The sequence below is a fragment of the Alligator sinensis genome, unplaced genomic scaffold, assembly GCF_000455745.1.
Source record: "Alligator sinensis unplaced genomic scaffold, ASM45574v1 scaffold74_2, whole genome shotgun sequence".
Lineage (NCBI taxonomy): Eukaryota > Metazoa > Chordata > Crocodylia > Alligatoridae > Alligator > Alligator sinensis.
The window spans coordinates 278,754-296,171 of record NW_005841931.1 but is presented as its reverse complement, the minus strand read 5'-3'; positions in this window follow the sequence as shown (position 1 = coordinate 296,171).

The following is a 17,418-nucleotide window of genomic DNA, read 5'->3' as shown; positions in this document are numbered from 1 at the left end:
TTCCCCCCTCCTCCTTTTTGGCTGGCCTGCTTGTTGTCAGTTAGCAAGGACGTGACCAGAATTCGCCTCCTAATTTTTTTTTATTTTTTTTTTGCCTGGCTCCTGCATTACTTGCAAATTCAGTTTGCGTGCATCAAGCCAAGCGGAAAGCCAAGCGCAAAATGCATCTTACAAAAAAAAAAAAAAAAAAAAAAAAAAAACCCACAAAGGAGGGAGAGAACCAGTGTGTCTTGCAGAGTTAAAAATCTAGCCTGGTTTTGCCTACCAATTACCATTTATCTGCCCGGGATTACATTTTGAAAAAATCTCAACTCCGCTGGCTTGAATACACCGGATATGTGTGTGTGCGTGTATATGTATATATGTGTGTGTATATATATATATGTGTATATCTATATTATATATACATATATAAAGATATAGATTATATATGTATAGATATATATATATATAATGTATGTATGTATGTATTTGCATCCCGGGGTATCTTTAAACATGCATTCGCCTACGTCCCTGCCTCCTTAATATGTGATTTAAGGGGGAGGATCACTAATTCCCTCATTACTTCAGTACAAACACTCATTGTTTTAACCGATGGTAGAACTAATGTTTAGTTATGAAAATAATAACCGTTATACGTCTCCATCCATTCTCTCTCTCTAGCTGACTCTCTCAGGCATCTCAGCTTTTTATTTACCCACTTTTACAAATGTATAGATAAGGTATGCAAAGAAAGTGTAGCGAGTAATTTATGGCTATGAATATAACATTAGGATAATGTTTCATTCTGTTACAAAAGCGAAATTTCTCTTCCTTGTGTAGACAGGTGTTCTTTTTTGCTCACTTTTGAATAGTAAATATCCAGACTCATTAAACTAAAGGCAAAGTTACGCTGTTGTTTGCTACAATGTATAAGGCAGACTCAGAAATTCCCTTCCCCTGCCCCCCCTCCCAAAAAACCCCCACACAATTTTACTGAAGATAGGAAAGGGCAAAGCAGGATTGGGGTAAATCTCATTACATCTGCTCTAATCGCTTAGCAACACAAAGCCTTTTCTTGTATTAGTAGGGAGAGCCATTCAGAGCACCCTGACAAGCAGTATTCAGTTAGCATTAGTAAACTCCATAAATCAGGGACTTCTATTGGTCGCGGTATAAGTTTTAAAGCTACACAGGGCTATGGGGTGCGGGGGACTCAAATGCAGATGGAGGTCCCTTTTTAATGCTAGAAAGTGAGTTATTAGCAAATGCATCTCATCCCAGCTTTCTTCCTTTCTCTCGAAAGAATGACTGGCAACAAATAAGTTGTAACCTTTGAAATACGTGGCCAAAAACATGCCACACAACAGCTCCTTGTGTTGAAGTTCTTAAGATGAGAAAGAGAGGGTGTGTGTCCAACCAACTGAACAGCTGGGTTTTGTTTTTCCCTGTGCATCCCGGCAGCGAACAAATTGGATCCTGCCTTAGGTAAGAGTGTGGTATCAGCTCCCCGGGTCCTCTCATAGGCTAGAAGCGGTAAACCCTCCTCGCATGTAAGTCTTGCAGTTCTTCCCCCTTGTCCTCAGGGCCATAACTGACTGGCTAAAAAACAAAACCCTGGGATCTTTCCTGACACAGCAAAGGTCAAGTCTGGAAATCCTAACTACCAAAAGTCCACATTTCCTCTGGAGCCCTGCCCCAGCTTCCACTGGGACCTGGGCCGGGCCCAAGAGTCTGTTGCGAGACTCCACACGGGTCACAGGCCCTGGGTCCCCGCATCTCCACTTCACACAATAGAGGGCTCCAGGCAGGGCCGGCCCAGGAGCTCCCCTTGGCTCGTTTATGTCATCTTGTAGGCACCACCATATGGATCCGCGCTCCCCCTTTCACTTCCATCAGCAGAGCGATTCCTACTATTCATTTCCAGCCTATTCACTGCGTCCTGGGGTAAGAGCAAGGGCAGAGAATTCCCTGGTTACGGACAGCGACTCCGGCCTCATTAACACAATGACGTGGAGCCACCATCTCGGGCAAACTACAGAGAAGTGAAAAGCTATACATGCCATACATATACATAGCCAAGCAAAAATGTGTGTGTGTGTTATCACATACAGACATACACATACTTTTGCCTGCCTATGCATATATATTATTTAGATATACATATATATATATCGATAGGCAGATGAAAAAAAAAAAGTGTGGGTGGGCGGGGATATATTTCTGAAGCTTTTCACTTATCTGCAGTTTGCCAGAGATCATGGCTCCATGTCATTGTGTTTTATATATGTGTGTATGTGTGCATGTACGTGTGTGTGTATATGTGTGTGTATGCATACACACATATATATATGCATACACACATACATACAGATAATACATGCATACATATGTGTGCTATATGTATATGTATGTGCATATATATCTAGATATAGATATATAATGTTATCTCTTGAATTATGTGTTTTATACGTATCGAGATAGATAAGTTGTATGTGTGTGTATCTCTCTAGATAGAGTGTATATATCTCTCTCTAGATAGAGAGGTGTGTGTATATATATATATCTAGATATCTAGATAGATAGCTATACACACACACTTTATAACACATTCAAGAGATAACATCACACACACACATATATACATAGATATATACATAGATATATATAGGACGCCTCATTATATAATGTGTATTCTCTTGAATAATGTGTTTATATTATATATACACATTATTCAAAAGCACATTGAATTATATAATTAATATAAACACATTATTCAAGGGAATACATGTTATATAATGAGGTTTCTTCTATATATAGAAAGAGAGAAAGAGAGAAGAAGCAGCCTCATTCCACTCTGCTATTCCCCTGCCCCGTAAACTTCAGCAACCCGTGCCCCCCCACAGCTTGCACACGAGCGGGCAGGGGACGCCTGCCCCGCCTTTCCGAGCGGTGCAGTCGAAGTGCTCCCCTTCCCCGCAGCCCCAGCCCGGCCCGCAGCCCTCTCCACCTGCGCGCAGCTCTCGGCGGGGCGGGGGCGGGGGCGAAGGACAAGCGAGGGAGGACTCCTCCCCGCGCTGCAGGTTGAAGTTATATTCTGCCTTTTGTATGCAAGATTAGATTGCTACAAAAGAGGTTTTGTAGGTTAATGGCAGGAAGCGAGTTGTCCTCCCCAGCCCAGAGAGCGCGCAGCGCGTGTCAGGCTTAATGATTTATTCAAGCTCTTCACCATGCGGGCCTGGCCCGGCGCTCATTGGCTGCAGGCATGCGTCCACTGTCAGATGCGCGCGCCGCGGCCCCGCGCCGCACAAGCCCTGCCATGAACATCTCAGCGCTCGCTTACCTGATGGGGGAGAGGGGGCAGAGGGGTCCGGTTGTATTTTAGGGAGTGCAGGATTTTTTCATTCTGCAGGATTTTTTTTTTGCACAACTTTTTGCATTTTTTTTTTTTTTTTGAAGAATGCAAAAAAAAAAAAAAAAAAAGAGCGAGATTGTAACCAGAGCGGGAGTTTGCAGAGCGCGCTCCGCCTGCTGTTATCAGCGGCTGCAGGGCACGGCCGTGCAGCTCCATGGCAGGCTCGTAAAATGAGTCAGTTTGAAAGGGGCAGGGGGCGGGGATCTCTGCTTGGGGCTTTTCTGCTTTATTTCTTTATCGATTTCCTTGGCGGGCCGGGCGGGAAGAAGAGGAGGTTGGAGAGGACACCAATGAAGCCGGCGGGAGGGTGATGCCGGGTATCTTCAAAAGTGCAACGACTGCAGCGCGCCCCGTCCCCGCCAGGACAACCAGCCTCCCGGCCTGCCGCCCTGAAATCACTCGCACGATTTGCGCTGGCGAGAGCTTGCTTGGTTTCCCTCTTTCTTTCTCTTTTAGAAAGTGCCTTACCCCCCACCGCGCCTTTGCTGCTGCTTTCCACCCATCCTATTCAGACCCACAAGCAGGCGACCGCAAACAGAGGTGAGCCTAGATGGGAGATGACTCTCCCCCGTGTCCAGCTCAGCGGCACAGCTCTCTCTCGAGCAGGGAAAACAGTTTCCCTCCATTGTCCGAGTGCCAGCCCCGCCTCTGTGCAGAGGGAGCCGGGTAGCCTTCTGATCAAACTCAAAGGTTAGTTAAAAGCCGACCCCCCCCCCCCCCCAAAAAAAAAAAAACAGCTGAAAATCTTCATGAATAATGCTCTTCCCCTTAGCTCAGTGTAGTGCAAGGGCACATTTCAATGCCGGGGCATTTTGTTATGCTGCTCGCCTAAGTCAGGATTTCACAGAAAAGGCAGAGAAGAAAAGCTTCAACAATTAGGGGTTGCCTGTCAGAAAACATTAACGCCTTCCTCTCCCGGCCTGTCAAGCCTTGCTGAAAATAAGAACTGCCATAGCAAATCACACCTCCACCCTGTAAAGATCTGGGGGAGGGATGGCGATTTATATGGATGGATAGATAGATACATGCGCACACACAGACTTACTGTTCAGGGGCAACACAGTTCAGCTGCTGAGACCAAAATCCACCTCAGACACAAGCAGGAAGAAAAACTAAGTAAACCTACATTAAACAAAAAGCCACCCGGTCTGGGGTTTTTTCTTCTTTCTTTCTCTCCGTTTCACGCTCACCCACAGATTCTGATTTCTTTAAAGGCCAGTCCAATTTATAAGCATTAACATTTCCTGATTTAAAGCCTGCTCCACTCTCCATTACTCCCTAAAAGCCCAAAGTGGCATTCCCATTGCATGTGCCACACCAGATTTCAGACTATTTTTTCCTCTTGTTTCTTAAAGCCCTAAATAGTATTTCCCACTCTCTGTCCCTCACATTTATTTCTAAATCAGTTTCAAGGTCATGAGAGCTAAACAAGTAAGGGGCAGATCCTGGACAAGTATAAATCGATTTAAGTCGATTAAGCTAGGCCAATTTATACCAATAAACATAAACATGGAGGCATGGGTTTCTCTAAATCAGTTGTTCTCAACCCTTTTCAGACTGAAGGTACCTCTCAGAAAATGCCAGCTCTTAGCTTTCACTCATTTTTGACTAAAGAAAAATAATAGAATAATTCATCTGTTGCAAAAAACCATCAGCATGACTATAATAGGTCAGACTCTTTTTAACACTGTGGATTCCTATTTGAAATCTCTGGGTTTCTCTTTTGAGAAACATATAAGTGCTTCCACACTTAACAATGCTAATATTATACAACAGCCCAGAGCACCCTTAAAAGGACCTCAGAGCACCCCAGAGTGCTGGGGTACCCTGATTGAGAATCACTGGTGTAAACAGTGGACTATCTCATCACAGTGGCTTTATATATTGTAAAATCAACCAGCTGCTCACATTAGCAGAAATCGCAACACTGATGTTACTAGTCAAGATACTATTTTTTTCCAGGTGTGTAAACCACAAGGTATCCAGGTTGTAGCCATATTGGTCTAGAGGCAAAAGGAATCAAAACTCATGGAAGAGGTGATATCTTTTATTAGACCAACTAAATATTTGCAAACAAATTATTTAATTTATTTACAAGCTTTTGGGTGCACACACCCTTCATCAGGCATATGAGAGTGCACATTGTAAAAGTCCTCCTAGACAGAAATGAAAATTCATATTTCACAGGAGAACCGAAGGTGTGGTAAAGACTCTTGTTTGGAATTTTTACAAGAAGGAAGCATTTTACTACCTGATATGCTAACACCAGGCTCCTGCCATTGTTGGAGTGAATTTGCATCTCACAGAGCAGAGACACACAGATACCTCCCCACAAAAGAAAACCCTGCCCAGAAGAGCTTTCCATTCTTCTGTGAAATATTAAACATCATAACCTGAAGGAAAAATGCTTCAACATCTTCCTTGCCACCAGACACCTTCAAGATAAAAAGACTTTTCCAACCGTTCTCTGTGCCTAACCTGGACAAAATGAACAGTTCCAAACAGGAGCCTTTCCCACGCCTTCAGCTCTCCTGTGAAATATGAATTTTCATTTCTACCTAGGAGAACTTTCCAATCTCTGCTCTCTCCTATTCCTGATAAAGGGGGTGCATGTCTGAAGGCTTGCACATAAATAAAATAATTTGTTTGCAAATATCTAGTTGGTCTAATAAAAGATATCACCTCTTCCATGAGTTTTGATTCCTAAACCACAAGGGGACTTTATGTCTTTTCTTATTGCAGCTGCAGGATCAAATCAACTTTTGGAGTCCATTCTTAGAGGAACATTGTTTCCCCTATTAAAAAAAACAAACAAACTCCACAGATGCTTGTATTTTATGTCAATGGGTTCAAACACTGATTCACAATAGGCCTGCTAGTGTTTCCAAGAGGTCACTGAAGTATATATAAAGAGTGGGATCTTGTAATGATGATAAACAAGCAGCTGACAAAAATGTAGCCTTTCCTCAAATTGTGATAAAATGTATCAGAATTAGGAGCACACAGATAATAACCCAAGCAATAGGAAAAACAAAAGGCCATGCCTTTAAGGTATGGGTTGAGTGGAGTGTGGATTCATGTTGTCCCAGGAAAAGAGTGAGTAATCTTCAGCCAGCCACAATCAATCCTTTTAGGGCTTCTTGTTGTGATCTGCTCCTCTTGTTAAAGAGAAACCAGGAATGTCACTTACCCTTTTTGGGGCCTCCCTTAGCCCAGGGCATAAAAAGGAGCATATCTGTACTTCCCTGAGCAAAAGGACCTCCATTGCCTATGGTCCTTGTACAAGACAGTATGTGAAAAGTGGGTGGAGAAAGTTCCTTGTGCCTTTTTTGGTCCTTCCCCTCGAGGCTCATGCAAGGGTTAGACACAATTCAGGCATCAGTTCATAGGATTAAGGCTCCACAGCACCTTTACAGATAAGAGAAAGGAACAGCAGACAAAAACATAACTGGATAAAACTTAGGGAGCAGGAGGGATGGTCCAATGAGCAAGACTAAAGGATATCTGGGTGTAACTAGGTTCCTCAGATTGCACAGGTGACCTTGGCCAAGTCATAACTTTCCAGTGCCTTAAGTCCCCAGAGGTAAGAATGCTACCTCCCAAAGGTATGGCAATACTGTGGTGTCGAGGGAGATACAAATACTAGCTAGAAAGAGAGGGAGAAGGGACTCTGCACCATGCAATTGATCTGGTCTTCTCTATAGTGGAAAAGAAAGAACCCTGTGGGAGCAACTCTGGCACTTTATTAACCCAGCAAATTTCCTGGCAAAGGAAATCCATACTGCAGTTCACTTCACTCAGTCCTGTTCTGAATCTTCTCTTCTCATAAGACGATGAGCACATCTTCCTTTGAAGCACCCAAACAACTGGCCAGATCTAGCTGGAAATGTCAGAATGGACACTGCTAAGAGCTCAGCTCCATTAAAAGCATGGCCTATTGGGCCCTATTCTTCCATTGCCAGTTAATCTGTTTTTAAACCAAGTGGCTACGGTAGTTTGCTAGCTATTGTTAATTAATGGCAACAGGTTGTTGCTGTTTATTTTATAAACTGCAAGTGGAGAGTTTCCAAAGGCACTGAAAAAAGAAAGATTAGAGTCACTGAGACTGTTGCAGTCTTCTTTATGGGCTTAGTCCAATTTTGTGAAATAAAAAGTTGCCTTGTAAAAAAATGACTTCCCTTGAAACTATATCCCAAACTGATTTTGTCCCTAATGCATGTAAACACATTTAAAAAATAACCCTGGTGATCACCTTTGAGATGGCATTTGGATATATTTCGCCCCTCTCTGCATTTTTCTCTCTCCCACTTGGTGCAGTAGATCCGAGCTGTGAACCCTTTTAATTTCCACTGACTGCACAGGGAGATCTATGTTACTTTAGAGCAGGAAAGGAAAAAGCCCCATATTGGTAAAGTGTGAAATGCAGTTTTGATTGAAAAGGGAAGCCATTTTGACAGGATTATACCGTGACAGCGTAGATTAAAACCCTGCCATATGGTCTAGATAGGCTTGCTTTTACTTTCAGGTAACAATGCATTGCTAATTAAGTGGTGATGACATTTCTAAATTAAAAAATAAAGCCACCTGTATGTGAAATAAAGACAGTCAAAGAAGAAAAGACGTTCAGCAGCGCTAATAATGTTGGAAATCAACTCTCTTTATCTTTGTGGTTTGCTTTGAATAGAAAATGGAATTTGTTTAATTTGTTATCGAGTAAACAACAATTCATGTGTGCTCTTTTAGAAATGAATTTAGTGCTCCTGAAAGGCTCCTAACAGGGCTGGAAAGCAAAGTCCTGTATTATCTGCAGAATAAACATGGTACAGACAGTGGCAGTGAAAGGCTCCCCACACTGCCCCTGTAAAGGTACTGCCATTATGAAATGGAAGGTTCATTTTGTTTCTCATTCAGCAAAGCACCCATGTCAACGGGTAGACAATGACATATAAGTGTGTCCTTATGTGCTTTGCTGAATTATGTTCTTCATCTCTGGTGTCTCTGATAACTCTGCAGGGAGTATAACTAGCAGATACCAAAATAAGATCAACACCTTTTTCCTCATTTGCCACTGAGTAACCGTCAGTCACTACGTAGAACAAATTCAGTCTGTTGGCACAAAGGTAAAAGACCACTTGTTACTGTCAACTATCTAGGCCCCTGGCATGAAACACATTCTTTGAAGATGTGTTTTTATAAGTGTTTTACTGAATTTCCTAACAGAATCCAGCCATTTATTTGTTTCACTCCATGTGGACAGACTAATATTTGCAACCAAGAGGCCCTGGACAGACTTAGAAAATGGAACAAGAAGCTGGTTATGTCACCTAGTTTTTAGATTGGCTTCATGTACATTACACTGTTTTTCATAGCTGAGGCCAAGTCCAGTATCTCTGGGATTTGAACTGTTTTGTATCACTTGCCTTATACAATGCAGTAAAATGAAAGTGAATCCCTGCCTTGCCTCTAAAATGTCCTGCATTTCAAGGGAGGTCACTCATTTTAATCACCAAGTTTCACACAACTTTGGTATGTTCTCACTTTTACAGCTGAAAATTATTTAATATAAAGACTCAGTGCTGAGGTTCTAGAAAGAGTCATTTATACTCCTGAATCCTAGAACACTTTCAGTTTTTGTGTAAGTAACCAACCCCTTGATTTTGACCCTTTGTCACACAATGGGTACATCTACACATTCGCTTTACTGTGGAATTGACTACTTAGCTCCGTAGTAAAACATCACTGTCTACACATGTGGTGGTATTAGGGTGCAGTAAATTAATTAACTCCACCATAGGAGAGTGCTGTCAGGGACAGTACTCTCCTATGGCAGAGTAATTACATGCTCTGAAATGCATGTAGACAGTGACAGGGGCTGAGTGGGACACGAGGGTGCTAAAGCGTGGGACAGCTTCACCCCAGCTCAAACTGCTGTGGTCCTGTGTGCATGTGCAGACGCTGCACCTGGGAGTAGCTGACTCTGGTGTGGACTGCACCACAGTTTATCACATTGCCTTAATGGTACATGTAGATGTACTCATTGTGACTTTCATTAGGGCCTTGCCTGGCTGACAGGTATTTTCAGAACCAGCTTCCAGGCCAATCCCAGCTGTCTCTCTCTCCATCCAGGTATCCAGGTACCTACATCCAGTTGCATCTGAGCATATGTCTGGGTGTGGAAGGGATTAGGAAAGGCAATGAAAGAGTCACATTGGTGGTGAATCCATCCAATTTATCCTGCAAAGCAACAAGGAAGATGACTGTAAATGCTGCAAGGGTGCTACCTCACCCTACATCTATGAAGAAACACTCAGGGTTTGGACCTGCAACCTCTCCCTATATTCCTGGATGCAGTTAGAACTGCATTGGGTGAAAGCCATATCAGTTGCAGAGGACAGAATGGCAATACCACAGGCAGTCATGCCAGAGTCTGCTGAGCAGAACTGCAACAGGCAGATATGTGCCACCAAAGTACCAAATAATTGTTGGGAAGCAGGATGGGAGAATATGAAAATAACAGTGCTAGGCAGATACCGCTCCTCCAGAACTGCAGGAGTTAAAAGCCATGATGGATCAGATGCAGTGCCATCCACTGCCTACTGAGCCCCTGCCACCAAACAGCTCACCATGCTCTCAGATCTCTCTGCAGACTCTCTTTCTCCCTGTGTCATTGTGTGTACTGGCAACTACACTATACTTGAGAGTAATTGGAAAAATTATTCACACACACCACAGTGAGTTAACAGTCAAGTTTCTATGCGCCTCCATTCACATACCCTTTTCCTCATGTTGTTTGCATGAATGCAGTGTGTGGGACAGGGGGTTGCACACATATCCATGATGAAACCCATATTCATTTTGTGACCAAATTAATTTACAAGAGAAGTTTTAGCTAAAAAAAAAAATCTTACATAGTTTCTTTACCAAAGGACACCATAATCTGCCACTAGCAAAAAGGTCTGGCTGTGATGACAATACATCTGTGGTGGGTATGCATGTAAGAAGCATCTCTTGATGCCTCCATACAGTTAAACCTGCTTTTTTGGCACACCACTTATGCCTACCACTGCTACCTCTTGTTTGCTCTGTGTGTGGAACTGCTGCTGACGAGTAAAGGCAGTTATAAATAGAACAATGTTTAATTAACACAACAGTAGGACAGACTTGTTGAAACGTTCCCCAGACTGCAAGCAAAATCCCTGACCAGGAAGCTATTATGGGAACATTAATGAATCCTTCTTAACTGGGACTGCTCACGTACACCTACGCTGCAGCTACTAATTTTGTTTGTGAAAATTATATTGGCGAATGGTGCTTTGTGACAATAAATTGAAGACCAGTAAATTGAATACAAGTTCTTGGTAGAGATGTGGAATGTTGTATGCAGGTTAGAACACAGTGCTTAACCACAACAGGGCACCCTTAGGACTGAATTGCTATAACCCTAGGTCAGACCTGGCACTTATATAGTTTACGTAAAAGAGGCAAGAAGCAATTAAATAAGCTAAACATGCATGTAGTTGCAGATGTTATTAAAGAAACTACACATATACATGTGCTTTGCAATGGCTTTGCATGAGTGTAACAAGAGAAAATTAAAATCAGATACCTAAGTAATCCAGGGATCCTGATTTTCTCTGATTTAAAAAAATCCCGAGTTTTCAGTTAAAAAAAAGTAACCCCAAATTCACATTTTTCTGTGATTTAAATGAAACACCACTAATATATATATCACATATATATATAGTGATGTTTCATTTTAATCATGGAAAAAATGTGGATTTGGGGTTACTTTTTTTAAAACTGAAAATTGGGGATTTTTTAAAATCAGAGAAAACCGGGACCCTGGTAATTAGGGGCATGCAAAGCAGGCCCTATTTGATTCAGATTTGGATTCGGTCCAAATCAGGGACAGTGATTCGATTAGTTGATTTGGATCACTCTCCCTGATTTGATTCGGCCGAATCCGAATCCGAAGATTCAATGCTGATTCGGCCATAGACACAGCTTTTAAAGTTTTTTCTACATACCTTGAGGAAGCAGGCATGGCTTGTGATCACTGTGATGCTGGGGCACATGGAGCATCCCACAGGAATGCAGAAGGGCCCTCCACATGCTTGGCAGCGAACCCTGAAGTGGACCGGAAATACTGGCCCCCTTCCCCCCCCTGCACCTCCCCGGCTCAACAATCAGCCACAGGGGGACCCTGGATGCTCCCCCCCAGACCCAGGGGGCACCAGTCATTGAGCTGGAGGGGCATGTGGGCCCCCCCCCATCCCCGTGCACTCTCTGGTGGACCCAGAAGTGCTTCTGGTCCACTTCTGGGTCTGCTGCTGAGTGCGCTGGGGAGTGCCCTGTGCTTCTGTGGGACACTATGTACTCCACCATCACAGTACTCATGAGACACCTAGAGGTATGTTGAAAAAACATTTAAAGCTGTACCAATGTCCGAATCTCTGTATCTTTCTGTATCTCTCTGCATTGATTCGGAGGGTTCCCTTTCAATTCATAGAGATTAAAGGGTCCTCTGATTCAATTTGGATTTGGAGATTCAGCCACCAAATTGGGCCGAATCTCTGCTGAATCGGATCAGGGACCAAAGCTTCTCACAGCCCTACTGGTAATGACAGACACATAAGCTATTCCTGCCTATTAACCTATAGCTTACTCTTCTTACAGCAACCTCTCAGGCATGAATCAAGTAGAATACAATGAAGATTTACAGAATTAACAAAATCCCTTAGTATACTAACCTTTTCCTAACTCAGTAAACTGTACCCACCCACAACTGGAAATGCTACACACATCCATGGTAGGGAACAGAACCCCTACCATGTGACTCAACTGACCAACTCTTGCTGAATACACTTATGATGGTTAACCCAGCTGTAGTGCAAATAATTATATTGTATTGACAGTAGGCACCAAGGATCTAACTGTTTGTTTCTGTTGCTGTATTTCACCTTCATCAGGGAAGCCTCTCTACAGTCCAGGTCCTCTGCCTAGTCTGCTACTATTCTCCCTCTCAGTTCTTCTCCCAAGCAAAGCAATTTTACAGGACCCTGCAAAGCTACAAGGTATGCATTAACTGGCCAGGGATCCTGGACACAACCAGTTTTCTTCTCCTTCCTATTTCCTGTCCATGCATGCAAGGCACGTTTCTCCTTGGTATGGCTTCTGTATTAGGTGAATACACATCTGATTAATGAACATGATATTCGTTTCATTGCATCAGCAAGTGGTGGAGAGTGGCCTGACTGGGACATTTGTTATCAGCACTGTTGGGAGCTTAGTACCACATTGTGGTGGATTTTACCAGAAAGTTTGGAGAACACCTTGGAAGTTAAAAAACATGAGGAAAGAAGGACTATGTCCCCTTAACTTTTCCATATGCTACTGATGTCCTATTTACTGAAGAGGGAGTACATGACCATTGATCCAGTGAAAACTTTTTGAAAAATGTAGTTGCCTTGCTAACTCTTGTTGAATTCTTCATGAACTCTGAGTTTTATTTAGATTTAGACCCCGCCCCACTGTTAAGACTAATTGTTTTGTCAAGACTACTCGTTTGTTATGAATCCATCTTAACTAGAGAGAGTAAGTAGGTATATTGACAAGCTTTAACAAAAATGATAATTAACATCCTGATTAGAACTAGGCTGGACTCCAAGACTGCTGAAGCATCCTCTGCAAGCACTTCTGAATGCAATAGCAATATTTTCTGCTTGTTATTTAACTCTCCCCTGGACTTGATTAACTGCCTACTACCAGCAGAACCCAGATGGCAGGCCTCAGGTGGCAGAAGGCACGTGGACAGAGGGTGCAGTGGCACAAGCTGCCCAAAATCTCCACTTTGCCAAGGGGCTTGGGGCTGGTTTGCACAGGCCGCAAAGTGGGTACAAATATCTGGGACTGGACTGGGACAAGCTGTGGTAGAGGTGTGCTGATACAGCACATCTTCTGGGCATACTCCACACGCAGGCTCCTATGGAGCTCCCATTGTAAATGACACCTGCTCTCTCAGCATAGCCCCCAGGGGACAGGGTCAGTAGAGCTGGTGCCTGCCTTCTCCCCCTAGGGGGAATCCCTTCCAGCTACTGACTCAAGCCAACATTTTCACAGCAATTTACAAGACAAAAATCCATTGTTGTGATACTTGAAGTAATGCTGAGGCTTGAATCTGTCAGTTTCCATTATACGGTCACTTCCTTTCTTGTAAAAGGACTCCTCCACTCCTTACGGCTACAATCGCCTGGCATTCAATTTGTCGTTATCATCAACCATATTGATCTTAAATCATATTGTATGGTCATACTGTTCTGCATTAAATGGCTGGTTAAGTCTGAGCTACACTTAAAATACAAGCGTGGCAAATAAAATGTTTTAAAGGGCTTGCTAATTATGCATGTCCTTAATTTCTGACCTTACAATGTCATCCTCATGGACACTGTTGTACTGAACGCAACAGGATTATTTGCAGGACTATCCCCAAGAGGATTATTTTAGCCACAGGCAAGCAGGATTGCAATACCCAAGACTGTCTTGAAGAGAGGAACTACTATAATACACACTGAATTCCGTGGGGCTTTTTTAGGAGTAAAAAAATCTCCCTTGATGCGACTAAGGATGGCAGTCTGACCCATGCATTTTTCAAGGACTTGGCCTTTATATACTACTGCATTGTAACTTGTCCCTGTGGATGCTATGCATGTGTGTTTGCTGACAAGCAAGTGTATAAATATGTGTTTGTATGTATTCAGTATAAATTCATGTGCCTAGATCTCTCCTCACACGCAGGATCTGACATTAGCAAGATGAACAGGATTTAAACCTCTGCAGGTTTCTCCTGTATGAACATCAGTTTTCTATCCACTATTTATGTTTTCTTTCCATATTCCCATCTTTCATAATGCTAACAAAGGTCTATTCATACATTTGGTGAGGCTGTTCCCTTTTTGAACTGGAGACGACAGGTGGGAAAAGGAATCTGATATTGAAATGCTATGATTTTAACCGGGCTGTGGGAAGAATCTTCTCGGTTTCCCCCCCACCCCACCTTCCCTTAACACTTTTTCTTTCCTTGGAACTTAAAAAAAAAAATCAGTCTTTTTTTTTCTTTAACTTTTTCAAACACAAATGTAATGTGCATGTGGGTTTTGGGTGGGCTGTGGAAATTGATTTACGAGTCAACCACTTTTCTCTTTTCTTGCCATCTCTCGCTTGAGTGGTTTGTAGGTCCTTGGCCCTTTCTTTCACTCAAGGAGAATAAGGTTGTCTATGGAAGAGGTCAGCATTTCAAATTGGTGGAGTTCAACTGCACAAATGACATAGAACTGACAAGAAAAGACACAGGGTTTGGGGGGTCATAGACTGCATAGGTCCTGGTTAGGGTTTTTGCTTTGTGATGGGACCTGGCACCAAAATGAATTAAATAACAGGCTTAAGGACTATTGAGGGAGGGCTGAATGCAAATCAAAGATAAGTAGAAGTTTTCTTTCCTAAAAGGGGAATGATTTTTTTCTTACCTCCCCCTTTCCATATCTGCACAGGCAAGGTCTGCATGTTAAACATGATTTAGCAGGCATTATTCTGGGAGTCTTTTCATCAGGTTTCTGCAGTGATTGCCTATCTTGGCCTATGATTAATGATCTGCTGTGCAATTTGGAGGCTATAATGACTCAACAATCCACACACAAACTATATAGTCACATTCCTTTTGCAGATTTGCCAAGCTGTTACCAAGGGGCCCACAACTGAGCAGGATTGTTAGAGAGATAGCTAAGCATTTCTGCAAATGCCATTCTGCCCTTATCTTGCTGAGAAGTGCGTTGGGCAGCAGGCTCATTTACAAAATTCAAAGCCCAGATTTCAGTGGTTCCTTTTTAAAAAATCTGGACTGAAATAATCATTAAAAAGGCTGGTAAGAAAAGATCTCGGTATATGGCCTCTCAGTGATTATACAGACAAAATACTTTCTTTGTTTCCAAATTTTGAATCTGATTAATTGAGGCCTAATGCTATTAATGCAATTTGAAAGAGAAAAGTTAATCTTTAGAAACCCTTGGCATAAACAAAATCTGAAAATCTAAGGGGATTTTGAAACAGAGGCTTTATCTTAATTTAAGTTTTAATTTATGAATAGGTTACTCTGATCTGATTATAGTTTTCATTTGTATTTGCAACCAGTTAAAAACCAATCGACAAAACTACCCTTTTATTATTAGCACTTACATTCAAATGTGGATCCTGAGGGGATGATCTAGTAAAATCCAAAGTGTCTAATGGCAGATCTATGGTTTGGGTGTTGTTTTTAGGGGAAAAATTTAACAGCATCAACAGGGAAAGGTGTGCAGGTGAGCTGAAAATGAACTAGTTTCCAGGAGACTTTCATTACTTTACAAAGAAATAATTAAAAGTCAACTTACTTTTTACGTGTTACCAACTCAATAATTAATTATGAGATGCATCCTTAATAATTTAGTAGAAACCCAAACAGTTTGGGTGATAGCCTGTTGCAGTGACATTCTCTTTAATGATTCATTCCATTTTAATTTCATTTTTTGTCTGGCTTAAGGGGAGGGGAATAGGAAGGTCATACTACAGATACATTTTGCAATATCATATTAACATCATCATTATCCTTATGCTTATGGAAGTGCCTAGGAGCTCTGATCAAGGATGGAGCTCTATTGTAAAACGTTTTATACACTCTCACAGCAAAAAGACTGTCCTCGCTGCTAAGAGTTACAGTGTAAGGCTACTATTCTGGAATACCTCTATATTCAGGATGGCACTTAAGCACATACTTAAATTCCATTGAAATCAATAGGAATTAAGTATAAATTTAGGTGTGATGGATGCATGGGTATAAGTGTTTTTTGAATGGAGGCCTGAGTTAACATGTTATACTATGTTAAAATTAGTCCACAACTAAGGGAACATTTCAACATTCTTCCTCTGCTCCCACTGAAGTCAGTGACTAAATTCCTGATGTGAAAGCCTAGCACTTTAAAAGTTCCATCTTTAAATAAACCATTTTTAAAATCAAATAATATATTATTTACTTGGAAGACAGTAACAGCTAAATGCAGGCTTTTTCCCTTAGACTATCCTGAATGAAATGCTCAAAAAAGCAAATGACTATTTTACTTTATGGATTGCTAGCAAAACTGCATTCATGTTGTACACCTCAGCTAGCTGTTTCAGCAAATGTCTCTAATGGAGGACTACAAACTTCATCATTTTTCTAAATCACTTTTTAACTTGCTTATATTAGATGTCTTTTTGTCATCATTTTAAATTATAGAAATGGCTGCAGTGTTTTTATTCATTCATTTTTCCAGCTACTCCTGGAATGGATGAACAATATAGGCAGATTAGATGAATGTCTGTGTCCATCTGCTGTTCCCTGTTTTATGCTCAGACTGTAACCTCTTTGGGGCAAAGTAACCCTTACCCTGTTACTGGGAGAAGGCTGGGCGACAAGCAGGGGTTACGGGGGCCTTTTAAGAGTAGAGTCTTTGTGGCTTGAAGGGAGGGGAACACAGACGAAAACAATACAGGAAGAGGAGACAGAGTTTCAGCAGTCCCCAGTAGCCTTGCTACAAGTGCCCTGAAACCAAGTAGGGCTGAATGGACTAATGAGAAAACACTGGACTCATGCTACTTGATAGGCCAGACTGGTCAGAGGGGAAGGGACTTACCAGACTCACCCTCAGGCCAGCAGGCTCACTAGCCCTGGCTGGGGAAGGATGTGGGCCTCCAAGGCATGCCACTGTCAAGCCTGGAGTAGCAGTAAGAGGAGCCCTGAAAGGCAGGTGGAGAAGTCTTTTTGTTTTAAGCTTGCCCAAGATAGGGATGACTTTGAGTGTGGCTTTCTCTTTATTTTGTATAAACGCCTGGATGGGCAGTGTCTTTTGCTTTCCTATGGTAGGGATAGTAAATACCAGAAGACTGTGTGGTGGCTGTATGGGTAGTTAGGAGGTCATGCAGGGGTGCTGGAGAGGCACTCTGAGTTTGGACCTGCC